The sequence below is a fragment of the Sinohyriopsis cumingii genome, chromosome 1 (genome assembly GCF_028554795.1).
Source record: "Sinohyriopsis cumingii isolate HCF-2022 chromosome 1, ASM2855479v2, whole genome shotgun sequence".
Taxonomy (NCBI): domain Eukaryota; kingdom Metazoa; phylum Mollusca; class Bivalvia; order Unionida; family Unionidae; genus Sinohyriopsis; species Sinohyriopsis cumingii.
The window spans coordinates 67,809,167-67,829,919 of NC_142961.1; the positions used below are offsets into that span (position 1 = coordinate 67,809,167).

Here is a 20,753-nt window from a genome sequence, read left to right on the forward strand (position 1 = left end):
AGCATAATTTGGACATAAATGGGTCTCCTGACAACTTTATCCAACCACAGCATCTTTACGCAGTATATATGTTATGCAAATCCGACTCAAAAAGAAATTTGTTTACGTCTTCTGTGCAGTCTATTGTTCTTGTCAAATACAGCAAATATCCGGTCACAAATGCATTGCAGCAAATGTGGGAATTTCTGCATCCAGTAATCCTATTTCCACATAAAAATCGCCACAATGTAATGTTTAGTTCTGAAAGTGACATTTTAGGGTAAACATGTACTCTAGGCCTACGGTTTACCGTATCAAACAATGTGGCATCACATCGCATGATCATTCTGTTCTGAAAAATGATTTTGTCGTTATAAAATGTTCTGTTTATTCGCATGGAAGCTTTTTCTTTGATCTATAGGTTGTGAAAAAGTACAATTTACTTTTACTAGTTTAACCTTTTTGGGGACTATATTTTATGCACAACAAATGAAAGGTGTCTGTCAGAATGAACTAAATTATTCGTTCTTCTTTCTATCTAAATTGTTTTTACTGAAATAAAAAAAGAATCTCAAATGGGTACATGTGCTCAAAGAGATGAAACTCCAAAATTTATGAAATTATTGAGATTAACAATGAGATTAACAATGGTTAACTCGTTGATTAATGAAAAGCTTTTGCGAGCCATGGCTCGCAAAAGCTGGACATTATTCAACTCGTTTCATAAATTGAATATTAAATCGTTACCCATTTGAGATCCTTTATATCTTCTATTCCACGTGTCTGTGATTGCTATTCGCTAAATCGAATCATCAAAGCGGATTTATTCTATTAAGTCATTAGTATATGCATCTATAATGGTGGCTCGTTACATAGAGAGTCATCACATACAAAACAATCCGTCATTGGCCTTGTGCTATTAGTGAAATAAAACAAAACAATAATACACAGCATGATGGTGCCATACACAGGACAGTCGATTATCTGTTTTGATAAGAAAGTTTCATATAGATCTGAAACATCCTGGCTGTAAACTTCAGGTATAGACGTGTAATTTAAAATTTAGCATATTTTATATCACCAGATTATAGGTTACCAATTGGTCACTAATCGATGGACATCAGATCTGTTTTAAATAACCACAAACTGCTTTAGGGGCCTCGGGTGGTCAAGTGGTCAATGGCTCACCAACGTGGGTCTGTACAAAAACAAGCCAGTATCTTCCCTTAAGTATGTGTTTTTTTTTCAGGGGTTTACACAGTTTCGTTTGAGCCAAATGTACTGACTTGCCGTGTATAATCTTTAAAGCGTTAAAAAATGGCGTTAAACCCATATATTCCACCCATGCTTTTAATGAACAAACTCAAGTGTTCTCTGTGAAAGATCCTTTCTACTAGCAACACGACACTCCAAAATTGATAATGAAATCATTATAATAACGTATCACCAGGATAAGAAGTTCAACAAATAGGAAAACTAAAACAAAATGGCAGCTCGGATTTTTCATACTCGGCGAGGTGGGATTTCATGTACACTACTCACCTCGATATGCATTTGTTACACCTAATTCGTTTGAGAAGGGCGAAAGGCAAGGGGGAGTCTAAAATAATTTTATTTTCAAAAGTATGCAGTACAAGTTTGTTAATTTTTTAGCCACGAACTATTTCACACATTAAGAATCCTTTAAAGATAAACTATGGCTGGCGACTCAGAACACAATGACACAAGTACAAAACTCTGCTAAATGTATGTACCCATATTTTCGTAAAAATATTTCTGGAAAATTTACACATCGTTAGTTAGAGTAATTAATTCATGCCTACTTGGGTTTCAGCAGGAATCTATTCAACGTACGTCAACTGGAACAACGTCAAATCTGAACAGTGATGGAGGAAATGGGAAAACTAACCCGACACGCTTTAAGAAGATTTCAAATTTAGGAGTGTTATATAGGTGAAGTAAGTTCGTTGGCTTTAAAAGCAATGTAGGCGATAAATCTTTGCAACCTGTAACTTCTAAAGCTTGGTTTATTTTGAAGACGTCATTGAGAACTGAGTCTCTCGGAAAATTAAGGTTCGTCATCTCTCTCTGTCTCTGTCTCTCTTTCTCATTTTTACTTTTTTTTAATACCTCTTTCTAATATTAAAACTGTTGTCAGGATTCCAGTGTCCTTATAGCAATAAAGCTTGATAGTACAGTACTTAGGATTTTTCATTTGCGCATGGAAATAAAGAGAAAGTATCATCAGACTTACAGTAAATCTGCTTTTGTATCAGTCTGTGTTGACTTTTAAAAATAAATTGTACACGACGATCTTGTGAGTGAAGCTTTACTTTTACAGACACAGAGATTATTAGTAGTTAAGTGGGCCACTATACGTACAATGGAAATTAGCATTACGGAGACCCCTGGGCGAATATACGTACAATGGAAATTTAACATGGCGAAAAATCGTGGGTTAATATACGTACAAGGGGAATTAACATGGGAAAAAATTGTGGGCCGATATACGTACAAGGGGAATTTAACATGGGGAATAGAGTTTGGGGGTTGTTTAGGGACAAAGGGGAATTGAATATGGGATTTTTTTTTTTAAAAAATTTTTTTTAAAAAAGGGGTAGGCAATGGAAAGGCTATCTCTTTTCGAGAAATATGGCTGGCCCTGAAAAGGGCCTTTGGGTTTATGTTAATGTATTCATTAACATAAAGGGTACCGCATTGGTCTTCTTCTTGTCCTTAGGCTACGTCTCACTGTTGGTCCGTAAATCAGCACTCTTTTCAGGCATCCTTGTCTTTCAACGTAGATCCTACGTATCCACAGGCTGGTGTTTGTCCTGTGGACAACGGTCCACTTGGATCGGACATACATGAGCATGTCCGTCCGGAACATCATGGAAGACACAAGCGTAGAAGATTGCACATCGGTCCACATCTTGAAGCGACGAGAACAAATGAATCAATGCAGTGAACTGCGCTTATTTATAGGTACAGGAAGGATTGAAACGGATTGAATTCATTCACCAATCCGAACACGCGTTACAAAATTCAGTCAGCTCGCATCCAATCCGAAGAGAGCAGTCTGTGACGTCACGTGGTCTATATAGATTCGTTAGCGCTTGTGTGCAGTCAATCTATGCGACAGTGATTCAACATGACGGAAACTCAGAAAACGATCCATTGGGGTGCACCAGCAGGGGAGACTGCCCAAGGGAACCCGGACTTACTTTCAGAAAAGGTACATTGGGATTTTGTGGATTTTCTTACCTCGCAAGAATTTGTTCCGGAACCTTCGTTACCTTCTTCATTACCGCAAGTGGAGAATTTTAGACAGAGACAGAAAGAAGAATTGGAGAAATTTATGCAACGACAAAAGGAAGCGGAACAAGCTTTTCTCCTACAGCAACAGCAACAGCAACAAGAAGAGGTAAGAAAAAAACAACAGCAACAACAGCAAGAAGAAGTAGCAGCAAAGAAACAAGAGGGTGAAAATCAAACGGCTACGGTACTGTTGGACATTTTAGCGGAGTTAAGAAGTCTGAAACAAATGTATCAGACTTCTTTATCACGACCGAAGAGAATACGACCTTCCCGAGCTAAACACGCCAAACCTGTGACTAAGCCTGTCGTACCACCCTTAGTGATTTCAACCCAATCATCAGAAGTAGGCCTTGGCCGTGGCAAAGGCTTAAGGCAGTTAAAGTCGATTGGTTAAACTCACCCCCTACACCAAAATAAAAAGGCCCTTTTCAGGGCCACCCACATTTCTCGAAAAGAAATACAATTTCAATTTGTCAATAACTCAAAAATAAACCCCCACCTATTTTACCCTTATAGTACGTGTCTGTGTATGAGTGCGTGAGTGTAGCTTCTTATTTTAAAATCAAAACTCAAAGACACTTACCTTATATCATTCATGTATTCTTTTATCCATTTTTTTACAATCCAATTCACAATTCACCACAGAACACTTTAATTAAAAGTTCATTGACTTCTTCTTTCTCCTTGTTTAGTCTCTCTGTTTTTTGAATTTCTTCACCGTTTTTTCCTCATTTTCTTCCCTTCTTCTTTTCTTCTCCTGTTTCTTTGCTTCTTTTAAATAGAATTGTCTTCTTTCTTCCTCTTCTTCCTCTGAAGAATCCCTCTCTTCTTCCGAAGAATCCCTCTCTTCTTCTGAAGAATCCTTCTTTTCTTCTGACTCCTCTTGTTTCTTTTTTGGGCAATCTGGAGACCAATGTCCTTTTTCTTTACAATAATAACAGGTATCTTGACTTTTGTCTCTTTTAGTCCCTGTTTTTGTTCTTTTTTGACGGTCTGGACACTCTGAAGACCAATGCCCTTTCTTCTGACAGATATAGCAAGTATCTTGACTTTTATCTCGAAAGGAAGGAGAGTAGTCCGTCGGCTGGTCTGAAGAGAATTTTCTAATGACCCCTCGCAAAGCTCTGACGAAACGTTCCATCTGGGTAGTCTCTTCCATCGTTGTGCTCGCCTTGAGAGTGAAATGAATAGTGAAAGGACAAGACACACACCCTTTTTATATACGCTGGTTTGCCAAGACTATAAATTAGTCTGTGGTGTTTAAACTTGAGTCATTTGACGTTTTGCACTCAAGATGAAACGATCCCATTCATTCGAGAAGAAAGAAGAAGAAGAAAGTAAGAGGCAGAAACGTGATCTATCGCCTCGTACCAGGGCTGAAATCTTGGCACAAATTCATGCCAGTGATTTTGAAGAGGACATGAGTGAACCAGAATTTGAAACCTCTAAACCAAGTTCGTCACCCTTAGTCAACCCTGAAAAATACTATTCCATTCGAGAGACGGAAAAGCGCTCCTCTAGAAAATTTAGAACCACGGCTTACACCTACACGGTGAAGTTTAAAGATTTCAAGGCCGACGTACCCTTGGAGAAAGCAGAAGGGTTCATCACCGAGATGTGGGATTCTTTGCTCACCGCACTCAAGCGACAACCCAAAGAAGACGATCGCTTGACACTATCCATAGATCACGACGGTTTGAAATCCCCTGTTTGGATCGAGTTTAGCAGACCTGCAGAACTAACCCCTTCCAAAATCATGGACAAGATTCAACACGTACAACAATCTAATGACCAGTTTGACATCACCGATGGTAAAGCCACACTGAAAATGGCCCACGTCTCTCTTCCTCAAGGGACAGGACGCAAAAAGATGTTATTGGTGAACAAGCTTCGCAGCATTAAGCGTAGTCTTGTCCAAATTCACAATCCTCATGACCAGATGTGTTTAGCCCGTGCCATCGTGGTGGGACGAACCTATGCCAACAAGAACGACACGACAGAATGGAAAAGAACCTGGAACACTATTCAACGATCCGATCGAGCCAAACAACGAAACGAAGCAGAACTCCTGTTGCAACAAGCTGGCCTGTCCAAAGACACACCCTGTGGCATTCCTGAGATGCAAAAATTGCAAGATGCCCTAGCTCCACGCTACACCTTGAAAGTGCACCCTCAAGAAATGCGCGGGTCTCTGTTGTTTCGAGGCCAAGACTTTAAGGACGGAAAATACATTCATGTTTATCATCACGATGACCATTTCGATACCATTACCAGTATCACCGGATTCCTGGGATACAGATATTACTGTGAGAAATGTGACTATGGTTATAATAATCGAGAGCAACACAAGCATTGTGGATGGAAATGCCCAGGATGTTTGGCCTCTCCACCCTGCCTGAGCGATGAACCAGTGCCTTGTTCGACTTGTCTGCGCACGTTTGTCAGCCCTACCTGTTACCAACAACATTTGAAAACACAAGGTTCACAGAAGAAATGTGCTTGTCAACTCCTGAGATTGTGCCCTACGTGTAGACAAGGCATACGTACCAACAATGCCAAGGCACACGTATGTCGAGGAAAGAAAAAATGTCACATTTGTCACCACATCGTGGACTTGGAACACGAATGTTACGTGCAAAAATACCAACCCCCACCAGAGAAAGAGGACGGTCACAAGAAGAAAGGCAATTTCATCTTTTTCGATTTCGAATGCATGCAAGAGACCGGCATTCACATTCCTAATTTCTGCGTGGCTCATCGAGCGTGCGAGAAGTGCATTCAAGAACCTATCTTCAGTCATTGCCCTCACTGCAGCAAGATTCCTGGAGGACGTGAAAAAATCTTTCGGGGACCGAACACGTTAGCCGATTTTGCCCGATGGGTCTTAGACCCCATCGACAAGACGTGGAGCCAAGAGGACATCGAACGTTACGGAGATTGTCATCGTCATGCCACGGTGATGGCTCACAATTTCTCCGGATACGATGGACAGTTTCTTTTGAGGTACTATACGGAACATGGCACCGAACTTCCTAAAGTGACTTTGAACGGAGCCAAAATCATTTTCATGCAAGTGGGACAAGTGCAGTTTAAAGATTCGATGAGTTACTTGGCCATGCCTTTGAGTCGAATGCCTAAAACGTTTGGAATGACAGAAATGGCTAAAGGGTACTTTCCACACTTTTTCAATATGGAAGCCAATCAACATGCCGTTCTACCCCATTTGCCTGAGGCTCACTATTACGATCCCGACAACATGCGTACCGAACAACGAGAAGCTTTTTACGCTTGGTACCAGGCTCATGCCTCTGACCCCTTCGACTTTCAGGAAGAAATGTTAAAGTATTGTCGTTCCGACGTGGACATTTTACGGCGTTGCTGTGGAAAATTTCGAGAACTGTTCATGGAACACGGAGGGGTCGATCCTTTGAAAGAAGCTTGCACCATTGCCAAAGCGTGTTCCTTAGTGTACCGCCAACGATTCATGCCTGAAAAGACCGTGGCTGTCATCAGTCCTCAAACGACCCACTATGTCAAGCGTCAATACTCGGTCAAAGCCCTACGTTGGTTACATTACTTGTGCGACAAGGAAGACAAATGGATTCAGCATGCCCGCAACGGAGGAGGCGAAAAGACCATCGGAACGTATTCGGTGGATGGCTGGGACTTAGAAAACCCCAAGATCGTGTACGAGTTTAACGGTTGCTTATTTCACGGATGTCCCGTCTGCTACCCTGACCGTGACACTAAAAATCAGTTTTTGCAACGAACCATGGAAGACTTGTACCAGGACACTTGTCAGCGACGCCTAAAGTTAGAACAGCAAGGATACCAAGTGGTGGAAATGTGGGAACACGAGTACGATCACCGTTTGAAAACCGATCCCGAGTTTAAACGCATCGTGGAAAGTTACCAGTTCATGGACCCGCTGAACCCGAGGGATAGTTTGTACGGAGGAAGGACCAATGCCACCTGTTTGCTGTACCAAGCCGACGAAGAGAAAGGAGAAGAAATCAAATACTTGGACGTGTGTTCGCTGTATCCCTACGTGTGCAAATATTGTCGCTTTCCTGTAGGGCACCCGGAATTGTTGACGGAACACATCGACCTGAAAAACATTCGACAATACGAAGGCTTGATCAAGTGTAAAGTTTTGCCTCTCACGAACCTATACCATCCCGTCTTACCTCACCATTGTCAAGGCAAACTGATGTTTCCCTTGTGCCGTACTTGTGCCGAAACGTGCAACCAGGACCAACCTTGCCATCACAGCCAGGAAGAACGTGCCTTGACGGGAACCTGGGTCAGCGTGGAATTGTTCAAAGCTCTGGACATGGGATACCAACTGTTAGAAGTGTACGAAATTTGCCACTTTCCCAAGACACAAAAGTACCACAAGGGTGACCCTACTAAGAAAGGCATTTTCGCCGACTACGTGGATGCCTTTTTGAAACTGAAACAAGAAGCCAGCGGCTATCCTTCCTGGTGTCACACTCCCGAAGACCAAATACAATTCAAAGAGAAATGCTATGCACAAGAAGGCATCTCTTTAGACCACATCGAAAAAAACGAAGGCAGGCGATCGTTTGCCAAAGTGATGTTAAATTGCTTGTGGGGTAAAATGGCACAACGACCGTGTTTACCCAAGACGGAATATTTGACAGAACCTTCCCGCTACTTCCAGATGATTCACGACAAAACCAAATACATGAAACACGTGGACGTCGTTCGAGAGGATTTGATCTTGGTCAATTACGAAGAAGATCTGGACTTTGTACATGACGACCCTTTTGGAAATGTCATCATTGCGGCTTACGTGACAGCTCATGCTCGCTTAAAATTGTACGAAGCTTTAGAACTGTTAGAAGAACGCGTCCTGTACTTTGACACGGACAGTTGAATTTACATCAATCACCCGATTCAACAGCACCCTGACATCGAAGGAGACCGTTTAGGAGCCTGGACAGACGAGCATCCCGACGACAAGATTCTAAGTTTCGTCAGTGGTGGTCCCAAAAATTACGGCTACGAATACCGGGACAAACAAGGAGAAGTGCACACGACGTGCAAAGTGAAAGGACTGACTCTGAATCATCGTACCAGTCGAGTGGTCAACTTTGGGGTATTGAAAGAAGCCTTGCAATCGGGAGAGGATGGAAACTTTAAAGTGACCACCTATCAACCGAACAAGATTGTACGTTTACCCACTCACCACATCGTCAGTCGACCCTTGGAAAAAGTCTATCAAATTGTATACCAGAAGCGAGTGCGACTTCCCAATCACTTCACCTTACCGTACGGTCACGTCGGTATTGGTCTGTATATAAAAAGGAACCCTAGGCAAGATCGATAGTTCATTGTTCATTGAAGTAACTTACCATGTCGTTGACGAAGAAGAAACCAGATTGGTTAGGAGTCAAATGTTGGACATCACCGAGACCAGGGTTTTGAGGCTTGGACACAAGAGGTGGCCCAGTATGCACGAGAGTTATTCAAGGAAAAAAGTTACTTTTCAACCTGTGTTAGTGACGGTGCCAGAAGAACCCGTCACCCAGGACAGGACTGTCGTGGACAGGCCTGAAAGACCCTTTCGGGAGGACACTTGTGTGACCTTACCCTAGTATAGAACTGGTTAGAACTTTACCCAAAACATGTTGTACAGACACTTGTGATTATTCCACGTTCATGGTTATCATGTGCCTTTTATTCTTGTACTTAAGCCTTTGGCTTTTATGTATTTTTGTCTTTCGTATTCATGTTTGAAAAAAACATTCAATAAACGTGTTCTGAAAAAGTATATAAACTCTTGTCTTGTTTGTTTTTCGTGTCACAAGTGACATTTCTCACACCATGGCTACCTCTGCTGTCTCTGCTCCCTCTTCCTCTACTGTCAAAGTCATCGACGAACACTTAGATCGTGCCAGTTGGGAGGCTTTGTATCTTCGCCATCCCTTTAACATGTTCATTGCTGGACCTAGCGGTTCAGGCAAAACCGAATTCGTCAAACGTTTGATCGAACATAAACATCATTTGATCGATCGACCCCCTCAACGAATCGTGTGGTGTTACAAAGAGTGGCAATCGGCGTACAACCTCTTGCGAGAAAGTCAAGGCGATTCCATCGTGTTTGTGGAAGGCATTCCTAAAGAAGACGATGGCATCGTCTCTGACTCCCGTCTAACCCATTTGGTCATTTTCGACGACATGTTAGGAGAAGACGTGGAAGAAATTAAACTGTGGTTCACGCGTAAAGGGCATCACCGTAATGCCAGTGTCGTTTACATCACCCAAAATTTGTTTCAACAAAGTAAAGCCCATCGCACCATCAGTCTCAATGCGCATTACGTGGTCTTGTTTAAAAGCCCTCGAGATAAATCGCAAGTGCAAGTCTTAGCCAAACAGTTAGGAACACCTTGGCTGACTCAGGCGTACGACGATGCCACTCAAACTCCACACGCCTATTTACTCGTCGATTTGAAACCTACGACTCCCGAAGATTTGCGATTTTGTACCCACTTGTTTCACCACTGGTGCCAAGACGGAGGGCATGTCCTGTACACGTCTCCGTCCTCGACTTCATTTCACTCCCCATAAAAAAAATCTATAAAAACCTCAGACCCTTTTTCGTCTGTCTCACTCTCAGTGCGAACATGACGTCCCTTCAGTCGCATCTTCCCGTCAAATTGATTCGTGCCTTGTATGGCATCAGTCGAGAAAAAGATCCACAAACACGAGCTCGTGTCTTAGAAGCTAGTCTCAAAGAAGTCTTACGATGGTTCACGGTGACGGCACGTCAATTACTCCAAGGAATCATTCAGATTCCTCATCAAACCAAACGCTTTTTCGATCGAAACAAAGTCGCTTTGGTCCAACTGGCCGATCCCCGCATCGACACTCAAACCAAAAAACAAATCATTTTGAAACCTGGAGGGAGCGGTACTCTAGGAGGGGTCATCATTCGCTCACTCTTAAGATGGGATCCTAATGCCCCCAAAGTTATACCCAAGACAAAAGTCCAACGAAGCCCCAAGAAGAAAAAGACCAGGTCCCCAAGGAGAACTTCTCCAGTGGCAGGACCCTCCTCTGACCAGACACCACCACCACCCCGGAAAAAGAAAAGAAGCCCCCAGAAAAAGAAAAGTCCACAGAAAACTAGTCGCAAGAGAGGCACTTCGGCCAGGACGCAACCTTACACTTGCAAACCACGACCTGCCACGGCGGTGACTGCGTCTCCGGCAGCTTCACGTTTGTCCACTTCTCCGTTAATGACACCCAGAACTGAAGAGTACTTGGAGACGTTGATCACACCAAGAACTTCTCCGTTGATGACCCCCAAAAGAACTTCCCCAGTGGCAGGACCTTCCAATTTAGTGGCAGTGGCTGCTGCTCACAAAGTACCTTCTCCCAAAATCAAAGTTCAAGAAAGATCGGGCATGTTACAAAGTTTACTGGATTTGTCCAAGCAAGAACTGGCTCGATTTAGTCCGTTACGTACCCCTGCACGACGTGTCATGCCTGTCCTCAAACTGATACGACGTAAAGACAATCAGTGGCGACGCGTTCCAGTATAAAAAAGGCCTGTGACCAAGTCGGGTATCAGTGTTTTTTGGTGCTCCTGAAGACTCAAAGATGTCACCCTCCAGAAAACCCCAAGGAAAGAAAAGGAAACGACTGCCACCACGTTTAGCCAAACATGGGGACATGTTATCTGTCCTGTCCAAAGCTTCTCCACCCCTACGAAAAAAACTCATTCAAACAGCCTCCAAAGAGGTCATCGATACCGTGTGCGAATGCTGTTTGAACGTCTTGAAACGCACGATCCCTTTGTCCAAACACCAGAAACAATGCTTAGGCAAACATCGTCACGTTCTTCGCCAAATGGTTCAAAAGAAAATTCCCATTCGTCAAAAAAAGAAGATGTTAGTGCAACGTGGAGGTATTTTACCTCTCTTGTTAGGCCCCATACTGAAAGGTGTCTTGGGAACCATGTTGGGAGGACTGGTGGGAGCAAGATAAAAAGGCCTCGGAAGTTCCAAGATCTCAGAATCGACTGCTGACAACCACATGGAAGGACGAAAACTAGCTTTAGTGCCTTACAAACGATGGATGGAATACCATCGGTGGCAAGAACAACACACCCCGCATTTACCTCCCAATCCCCATTTGAGCGAGATGTCCCAGTTACAACACAAACTGCAGTCCTTGATGGATCGCCAAGATTTGTCCGAAACAGAAAAATCGCAAAAGTACGGTCAACTCTTGCAACGACTGCAACTCTTTCACCAGAAAGCTTTAGACGAAACAGCTCTACCCACTCTGAAAGATTTTAAGACCTTGATGACAAGTCCAGCACCATCACCAGTACCAGTACCAGTACCAGTGACCAAGGCAGAAAAAGGAAAAGAAGAAGAAGAAGGGTTTCAAACTCCACCAGAAAAAGTACGCAAGTTAACAACACCACCTACCTCCAGAATTGGATGGATTAAAAAGATGATGACCACCCCTTCTTCATCACAAGAGAAAAAGAAAGTGAAGACAGAAGTGAAGACAGAAGTGAAACAAGAACCGATATCCCCCGCTCAGACATCCTCCTCCTCTTCAACACCTATTGCCGGTCGCACACGCAAAGCATTGCAATCCAAGAAAATACCCCAAGAGAAAAAGAGTAGCATCCTCCAAGAGTGGGTGCCTTATTAACACACCAACCAACACAACAAAATGGAAAAAGTCTTAGCCAGCATTTACTACGATCCCTCCCATCCTGCAGGTTACGCAGGAGTTCAAAAATTGTATCGTGCTGCCAAAACTCGACTTAAAAGTCTCCGTTTACCTCAAGTGCAACGATGGTTACAAGAACAAGCTACCTACACTTTACACAAACCCATTCGACGCAAGTTTGCCAGAAGTCGCACCCGAGTGGAAGGCATCGATCATCAATGGCAAGCCGATTTAGCCGATGTCTCTCATTTGGCCAGCTACAATCGTGGCTACAAATATTTGTTTTGTGTCATCGACGTCTTTTCCAAATTTGCTTGGGTCGTACCCTTGACTTCCAAATCGAGCAGCGAGTTAGTGCGAGCCCTGCAACGAGTGCTGAAACAAAGCGGTCGTCACCCTCTTCGATGGCAAACGGACAAAGGCACCGAATTTCTGAACCAAGCTTTCCAAAAAGAATTAAAGAAACGTGACATTCATTTTTTTACCACCGAGAATCCCGAAACCAAAGCCAGCATCGTGGAACGTTTTCAACGCACTTTGAAAGAACGCATGTGGAAATATTTTACGCATCACCACACTCTGAAGTACATCAACATCTTACCGCACCTGGTGCAAGCGTACAACCAATCTTACCATCGAAGCATTGGACGTGCCCCGCAAGACGTGACTCCCGACAACGAAGTGTTGGTGTTTGAGCGCCTGTTTGGTACGTCCCCGACGAGGGCTGTCCCCAAGAAAAGTGGAGAGTTGGCCGTAGGAGATTGGGTGCGCATTGGCAAAACCAAACGCACTTTTGACAAAGGTTACTTACCTAACTGGACGACCGAATTGTTTCGCGTCACTGGACGAGTGCATGGCCGTCATCCTGCCGTCTATAAATTGGAAGACATGAACGGAGAAGTGCTCAAAGGAACGTTTTATTTGCCCGAGTTACAACGTGTCACCAAAAAAGAAGACGACGTGTACGACATCGAAAGCATTCTCGAACGCAGAACCCGTAAAGTGGGCAAACGACGTGTCAAAGAAGTCAAAGTACGTTGGAAAGGATATCCACCCAGTTTCGATTCTTGGATCGACGCTTCGCAAGTCATCGACTATAAAAAGAAGAAGTGACCATCATGCCCTTTCACACATCAGACGCAGCTACGTCGACCACTCCTTCTTCCCCTAGTTCTTCTGTGCAAGATTTACAAAAACAACCCTTGTGGGTGTGGTGTGGAGAACGTGTGCCTAAAACGCAAATCGTCTTTTTCTGCCAAATCTTCGTGGTGTATTGTGTCATCGGGGCAGCCATTGCCAATTTGAGTTTGCAACAAGGAGACAAACAATTGTGGACCATTTTATTGAGCAGTTGCATCGGTTACCTGCTTCCCAATCCCTCCCTGAAATTCTCCTCGAACGGGAACCCCGGGAACCTTGTGTCCAGTGCCAGTGTCAGTCACAACCACAACCAGAATCCCATTTTGGGTGGAGACACGCCTCTGACGTCCAGTAATATCCCCTCGGACAGCCACAGAACTCTAGAATTATGAGTCACGAAAACCAATTTTACTTGACCTTACCCAGTGACAGTTCCATGGAGGTGTTTCCCAAGAACACGTTGTGCTGTTACACGGCCAAATTACCTCAAGCCATCCCCTTAGATCACGAAGCCCATTGGGAAGTGGCTTTAGTAGAAATGATTCACCCGACCCAAGTCCTCAATGTCCTTCCCAATCAAAATTTTTTTGATGTGGAAGTTCATGACGAACAATTGCAACAGTGGATGGATAGCAATGTCAAATATGACAAGAAAACCCGTACACAAAAGTACACCACCTATCACTTGTTCATTTCCCCAGGCTATTATTTTAGTGGTCAACATTTGGTCAGCACCATAGCCTCCAGGTTTAATGCCGTGTTTCTGAAAGCTTTGGAGCATGTTAACAAAAGTGTCACCATGGAGTACCACAAAACAGCTCGTCGCTTCTTAATGAAATTTGAACGGAGTAAAATCCTGTCCATTTTATTTTGTCCTGAATTGTATGACATGTTGGGCGGAGACATGAACCTGAGAATGAGCATGATGAAGAAAAGCGAATTACCCATCGTTTACAACAACGAGTCTTTTAGCAAGTTATTTCGTGCCCCGGTAGAACTGAACCAAGGACTGAATTTGATGTTTGTGTACTCCGATGTGGTGGAGTATAACGTGGTGGGACACACCTCCGTACCGTTACTTCGTGTCATTCCTTTCAAAGTGGATTCTGCCACGAACACTGACGAGGAAGGTGGAAACACTTACCACGTCCACCGCGAATTTGTCCATCCTCACTATTTGCCTGTCAGTAAGTCGTATTTGGACACGGTCAACATTACTATAAAAGGAGATTTGGGACAAAATATTCCATTCACCAAAGGAAAAGTCACGGTGAAACTCCATTTTCGAAAACGGTTTTCTCACGATTCGTAAGTCATGTATCCAGTGTACCGAGGGGTTGCTCGACAGCGAGGACACGGCTTAGGAGATATGTTAAAATCGGCCTTTCGTTCGGTGGCCCCGGTGTTGAAACCGATGGTGACACGCGGATTGCACGCCTTGAAAGATGCGGCACTGACGCAAGGCAAAGAATTTCTCCAAAATGTCATCATCGACAAACAAAACCCTAAAGAAGCCTTCATGAGGGCAGGCAAAAATGTCTTGCTGCAAACGGGCAAAGACATTTTAGGCCAACGAGAAACACCTATAAATGCCCTGCACGCTACCGAGTCAGGCATTCAGCAAGGACAAGGCAGAAAGAGACGACGAAGAAAACACCCTTTCACCAGACTTCAAGCGAGAAAGGCCAAGAAAAGAAGAACCGTTCGAGACTTAGACGTTTTCGATTATTGAGAAAAGAGACAAAAAAATGATGCACCGAGAATCTTGCGCTTGTTCCAAGACGGAACTGGATCTGTTTGCCATGCCCCCCACGATGATGACGATGCAAGAATCCCAGTGGGTGGAATTTCACCCCGTCTCCTCACTGACCGATTTCGCTCCCATCGAGTTTGAAATCAAAGGACAGCCCGAAGATTACATCGATCTGAATAGCAGTTACTTGTACCTGAAAGTCAAAATTCTAGATAAGACTGGAGGTGCTATAGACGATGAAGCAGTAGCTCCCGTCAACAATTTCATGCATTCCTTGTTCAGTGGAGTGGACTTGTACTTGAATAACAAACTGGTCAGTAGCAGCATGGATACTTACCCTTATCGTGCCTACCTGGAAAATCTCTTGACGTACGGAATAGATGCCAAGAACACTCATCTCAATGCCTGTGTGGTATGGGAAGCTGACGAACCTACCAAGTTTGAAATATTGGAAACTGATGAAAAGAAAGACAACAATGATGGATTTGTAGAACGAAGAAAGAGAATCACGGGAGCCGACACAAGTTTAGAACTGATGGATCGTTTGCATTTGGACATGTGGTTGCAAGAAAAGTATTTGCTGAACGGGGTGGATGTCCGCCTGAGACTGAATCGTAGCAGTGCCGCTTTCCATTTGATGGCTGATAGTGACGGTTACAAAACCAAAATCCTAGAAGCCAGACTCTACGTACGCCGTGTGGAAGTGTTACCTAAAGTGGGAAACGACATCAGTCAGACGTTGAGCAGAACGACTGCCAAGTATCCCATACGACGCGTGGAAGTGAAAACCTTCACCATTCCCAAGGGACAGCGATCCATGATCGAAGATCATCTGTTCCAAGGACAGTTACCCAAACGTTTGATCGTTGGTATCGTCGAGAATACAGCCTTCAACGGAGCTGCCGAAAAAAATCCTTTCTACTTTCAACACTTTGGCGTGTCCAAAATCGAAGTCAGTCGCGATGGCAAGACCTTGTGTACCCGACCTTTCGAACCTGACTTTACCAAGAAGAATTACTTGAGATCGTACTTGTCCCTGTACGAAGCCACCGGACAGTTAGGAACCAATACCAGTCACGGTATTACGTACGAGGATTATGCAGGAGGCTACGCTTTGTGGGCTTTCGATTTCACTCCAGACCAAGGCAGCGACGAGGGACATTTCCACCCTATAAAATCCGGCCTGATTCGTGTGGAAATTCAGTTTAAAGACCGAGACCCTGATGAAACGGTGAACGTCATCCTGTATACAGAATTCGATAATACCATAGAAATCAACAGTTTGAGAGAAGTCATCCTAGATTACTAGAAACCATGGAAGACTGCTATCCCTCTTTACCTAGTGGAGAAACTTTAAAGATGGAATGTGAGGAGACTGTGGAAAAAATGTTGTGTTTTGAAAAAAAAAATTGTTTGATGTTATGATGTTGGATTATTGTTAAAAATGTTAGAGTTGTTGTTTAGTGTTAAGTGATTTTTGAATAAAAAATATTGTGTTTTGAAAAAAATTGTTTGATGTTATCATGTTGGATTATTGTTAAAAATGTTAGAGTTGTTGTTTAGTGTTAAGTGATTTTTGAATAAAAAATGTTGTGTTTTGAAAAAGAATGCCTTTGTGGTTTGTTTAGCTATAAGAATGTTGGATTGATGCTCTTTCATTTCTTACTATCCCTCGCATGACACTCACTGAACGTTGCGGCTCGAAAACCGTGTGGGGGATGTTTTCCTTCACGTCCGCGCTTTGACTTTAAGAACCGGGGTTGTTTCCAGTCTAACCATCCATTGTTGACTCATCCTCCTAAGAAGATGTGTTCCAAACTAGCTAAACTCAACGAAGCCTACGTGAATTTGCATAGGGTCAGACACAGTCTGATACCGAAGCCAGAAGAAATAGAGAATGTGAGAATGTTAAAAATCACTGAAGACCTGATAGAAGAGCTCTTCAGAGAAGAAATGAACAGGGAGAAAGAAGAATGGACGGAGAAGTACAGACTTCAGAGACAGCAGCAACAGCAGCAACAACAACAACAGCAGCAGCAACCTGAAGCTGACAGAGGCTTTGTCGATTGTCGTATCGACACCAAAGAGTTCTTCTTCTCTTTTCGAAGAAGCAGACCTATCGCCAGAAAGTCTATCCTCAGAGGACATCGCATTCTTAGAAACTAAAAAAGAATGCCATAGCAAACAAAAAACAGCCCTTTTCAGGGCTACCCAATACTCTAGAAAAGAAATAACAATCCATTTGCTAATGTGTGTAGGTAGAGTAGTGTGAAAATAAACACTAACTCTTTTTTAAAAAAAATGTGAGGGTATGTGTTTGTGTGTTTGTGTTTGTAAGTGGTTAAGTAAGTTGGTATGGATAGTAGATTAAAATGATGTCTTTTTTTGGTGTTTGAGGTGTAAATTTGGGGTTAGATTGGATTGCTTTGAGTATGTGGATAGTCTATTGAAGTGATTTATAAAAAAATTTTAAAATAGTGATGGGTAGCATAAAAAGTGAGTGAGTGTTTCTTTCAGGTCCGCGCGTTGTTGTTTTTTGGTCATGATGTAGGTAAGATCAATTTTATGTTTTTAGGGGGATGTTTTCCATCACGTCCGCGCTTTCACTATAAATTGAAACTCGCTGGGCAGTCTAGCTACCCTTGTTGATTGTTTAACACAAGAATGAATAGCAGAATAAGCAAACTTCTTGAACTCCAGATACATCTGGAATATGTCAGGCGCCTGTTAAATGAACTGGCCGCGGAGGCTATAGTAGAAGAGGAAGGAATGAAGAACGAAGAGGAGGAGAGAAGACAGAGGGAAGAGGAGGAAAAGAAACTAGAAGAGAGGATGTCGTACAATATTCCCGAGACAGAGGATTGGGGTGTTGAAGCGAATCATCCTCCCTCTGCGCTCCCCAGAAGAAAGGTGAAAGGAGACTGGGGAAGAAGATGCGTGTGTGGCGCCAGGCCAGGAAGGTGCAACCATTAGATAGGTGCATCTGGAGTTAAAAAAAAACAGCCCTTTTAAGGGCTACCCAATACTCTAGAAAAGAAATAACTATCGATTTGCCAATGTGTGTGTGTGTGTGTGTGTGTGTGTGTGTGTGTGTGTGTGTGTGTGTAGGTAGAGTAGTGTGATTATAAACACTAACTCTTTTTTCATAGTGCGAGGGTATGTGTTTGTGTGTTTGTGTTTGTAACTGCTCACGTACGATTGTGTGGATAGCAGATTATGGATTTTGTTTATTGTTTCTTAGCGTATGTGGAGAGTATAGTTTGGGTTTTGTAACCGCTCACGTAAGATTGTGTGGATAGTAGATTATGGATTTTGTTTATTGTTTCTTAGCGAATGTGGAGAGTATAGTTAGGGTTTTATTATATGAAATGAAAAAGTAGGGAGATGTTTTCCTTCACGTCCGCGCTTTTCGTATAAGAACCCACAGTATTCGTCGTTCAAACCATTCTGCAAAGAATAAAACAAGAAGATGGCTTCTAACCAAATGGACAAAATGGAAAAATTGCAAAACGTCCTCGACAATTTAGGAATGATAGAGCAAATGTTGCTTAACCTAAACGAGGATCACTATTCTTATAGTCCCCATCGAGTGAAGATGGAGATAAACAATTTACGAAAAATGAAGGTAATCATCAGTGATCTGTTGAAAGAAATAAAGGAGGAGAAGGAGGATGAAGAGGAAAGGATAAGGATGAGAGCATGGAATGAAAAAATTGAAAAAGAAGAAGAAAATGAAAAGAGGAAGAAAGAAGAGGAGGAAGAGAAGAAGAAAGAAGAACGGGAGAAAAAAAAGAAAGAAAAGAAGATAAAGAGTATTGGAGATAAAATAAGAACTTGGTGGAGAAAAAGAAGAAACTAGAAGCAGAAGAAGAAGAAGAAGAAAACCCAAAGGCCCTTTTCAGGGCCAGCCATATTTCTCGAAAAGAGATAGCCTTTCCATTGCCTACCCCTTTTTAAAAAAAATTTTAAAAAAAAAAAATCCCATATTCAATTCTCCTTTGTCCCTAAACAACCCCCAAACTCTATTCCCCATGTTAAATTCCCCTTGTACGTATATCGGCCCACAATTTTTTCCCATGTTAATTCCCCTTGTACGTATATTAACCCACGATTTTTCGCCATGTTAAATTTCCATTGTACGTATATTCGCCCAGGGGTCTCCGTAATGCTAATTTCCATTGTACGTATAGTGGCCCACTTAACTACTATTATTACATATCAGTCAATGATGCAGTTTTCTTTAATCAAATATAGCCGGTTAAAAATTCGACTTCAATTGCCATGACATTTTGCGACGGAGCAATTGTATTTTCTTGTCATCTGTATAGGGGTATGAATATGTGTATGAAATTAAATGGATAAAAATGTACAAGTGCTAATGGCTACAGTAGAAATCTTACGAGTTACGATCAGAGCCGAGGTTATTTTTTGTTGTTTGTTTTAAAAATAAAAATATCTTATTCATATCGGGTTTAACAACGTGCAAACCTTATAATTTTGGTTCATGGTTTAAATGTTGCTACTCGTTCAAGTCTTATTAGTCTTAACATGGCCTGGAACTTCGTCCGACTGAGTCAAAACGATACAAAGTCTAGGCATGTATCATTAACCTAGTGGCGCGATCTCTGTCTGCCAGGAGAATCCATCCACTTCGTTTCCCATCGACGCTTGATACATGTAGCTACCAAAAATATTGTTTTGAACAATTGGCATATTCCGACTTTAAAATCTATAGCAAGCAAAATGAATTAACTAATCAAAGCGTGTTACTTGACCGGTTAGGTTTTCAATATGGTGACGTCCGTGATGTCCACTTCATTGACTTGACATACATGAGCGTATGAAGAGTTTTAATTCGTGATGTTTACACGAACATGCGTCGTAATCATCGTTAGTAGTGTAACATTTTCGTTAACACCTTCAAACAGCGCTTTAAATAGTAGATTGTAGGAAGTGTAACAAACCTTTGCAGTTTTAAACAATTCTTTGTAATGACTCAGCAATTCCGTCAGTTTTATTTTTAAAAAAATCCAGCATTTACATGTATTAATGTTCTATCTTCTTTAGTCTCTTCAAATGATATAGATTTAACCTCTCGTATCATCGAGTTCAATTGTCACTGGAGTCGTTGAAAGTGATACCATCACAGGTACTTTATATATTTTTAAATGTCATCAATTTCCACCTATAGAATTTCATCTCTGATCGAACGTATGTATTGTGGATGATCCCAAACCAGAGACGTGGATATTTTCTATTCTTTGTGCTGTGTTAGATGATAGTCTTTTAAGAGGTGCTATTCACGAATACGATTAAGATTTAAACATTATGTACATTACTGTACAGCCTCAAATTAGTACAACTCCTCTATGTCTGTATTACGACAGGTATTTTACATATCTTAATAGATGGTTTTAAGACGTGCCTTAATCCAAATTCGTGGACTATTTGAGTCTATTGCGACCATAGTGCATACTAAGTAGCAGACGCTCTGATCTGCATCATCCCTTGAACAATTTTTCACAACAAGCAAGATAAATAGTATCCCAACACTTTTATATACTAAAGTGTGCAGTGGTTGATATTACAGTGTCCCCCAAGCAGGTAGATTCGCACTAATCGACATACATATAAAAATAGTCTGGGTACTTTTTTTATTTCAATGTGCAAAATAGAATCAAGATAGACATTTGTGTTTTATTTGTTGAGGATTTTTAACGTAGCTTTAACAATCTCAATCATATCGCTACTGCAGAGGGGAGTTTATAGTTATGTTTTGAACTGCAAAATTATGCCGCAGACATGTAGCATAATGTCCCACCCAGTCATATTATCCTGATTCAAG

The 20,753-nt window shown here is 42.3% G+C and overlaps 1 protein-coding gene across 1 annotated transcript in view; it reads left to right on the forward strand.

The window, feature by feature from the left end:
- Positions 1–1,839: 1,839 nt before the first annotated feature.
- The window catches only part of LOC149807060 (epithelial sodium channel subunit alpha-like), an 86,948-nt gene continuing 68,034 nt past the window's right edge, over positions 1,840–20,753 (forward strand). The window contains exon 1 of the mRNA XM_089961347.1: positions 1,840–2,052. The gene's annotated coding sequence lies outside the window, so the exon portion shown is untranslated. The remainder of the gene's footprint in view (positions 2,053–20,753) is intronic.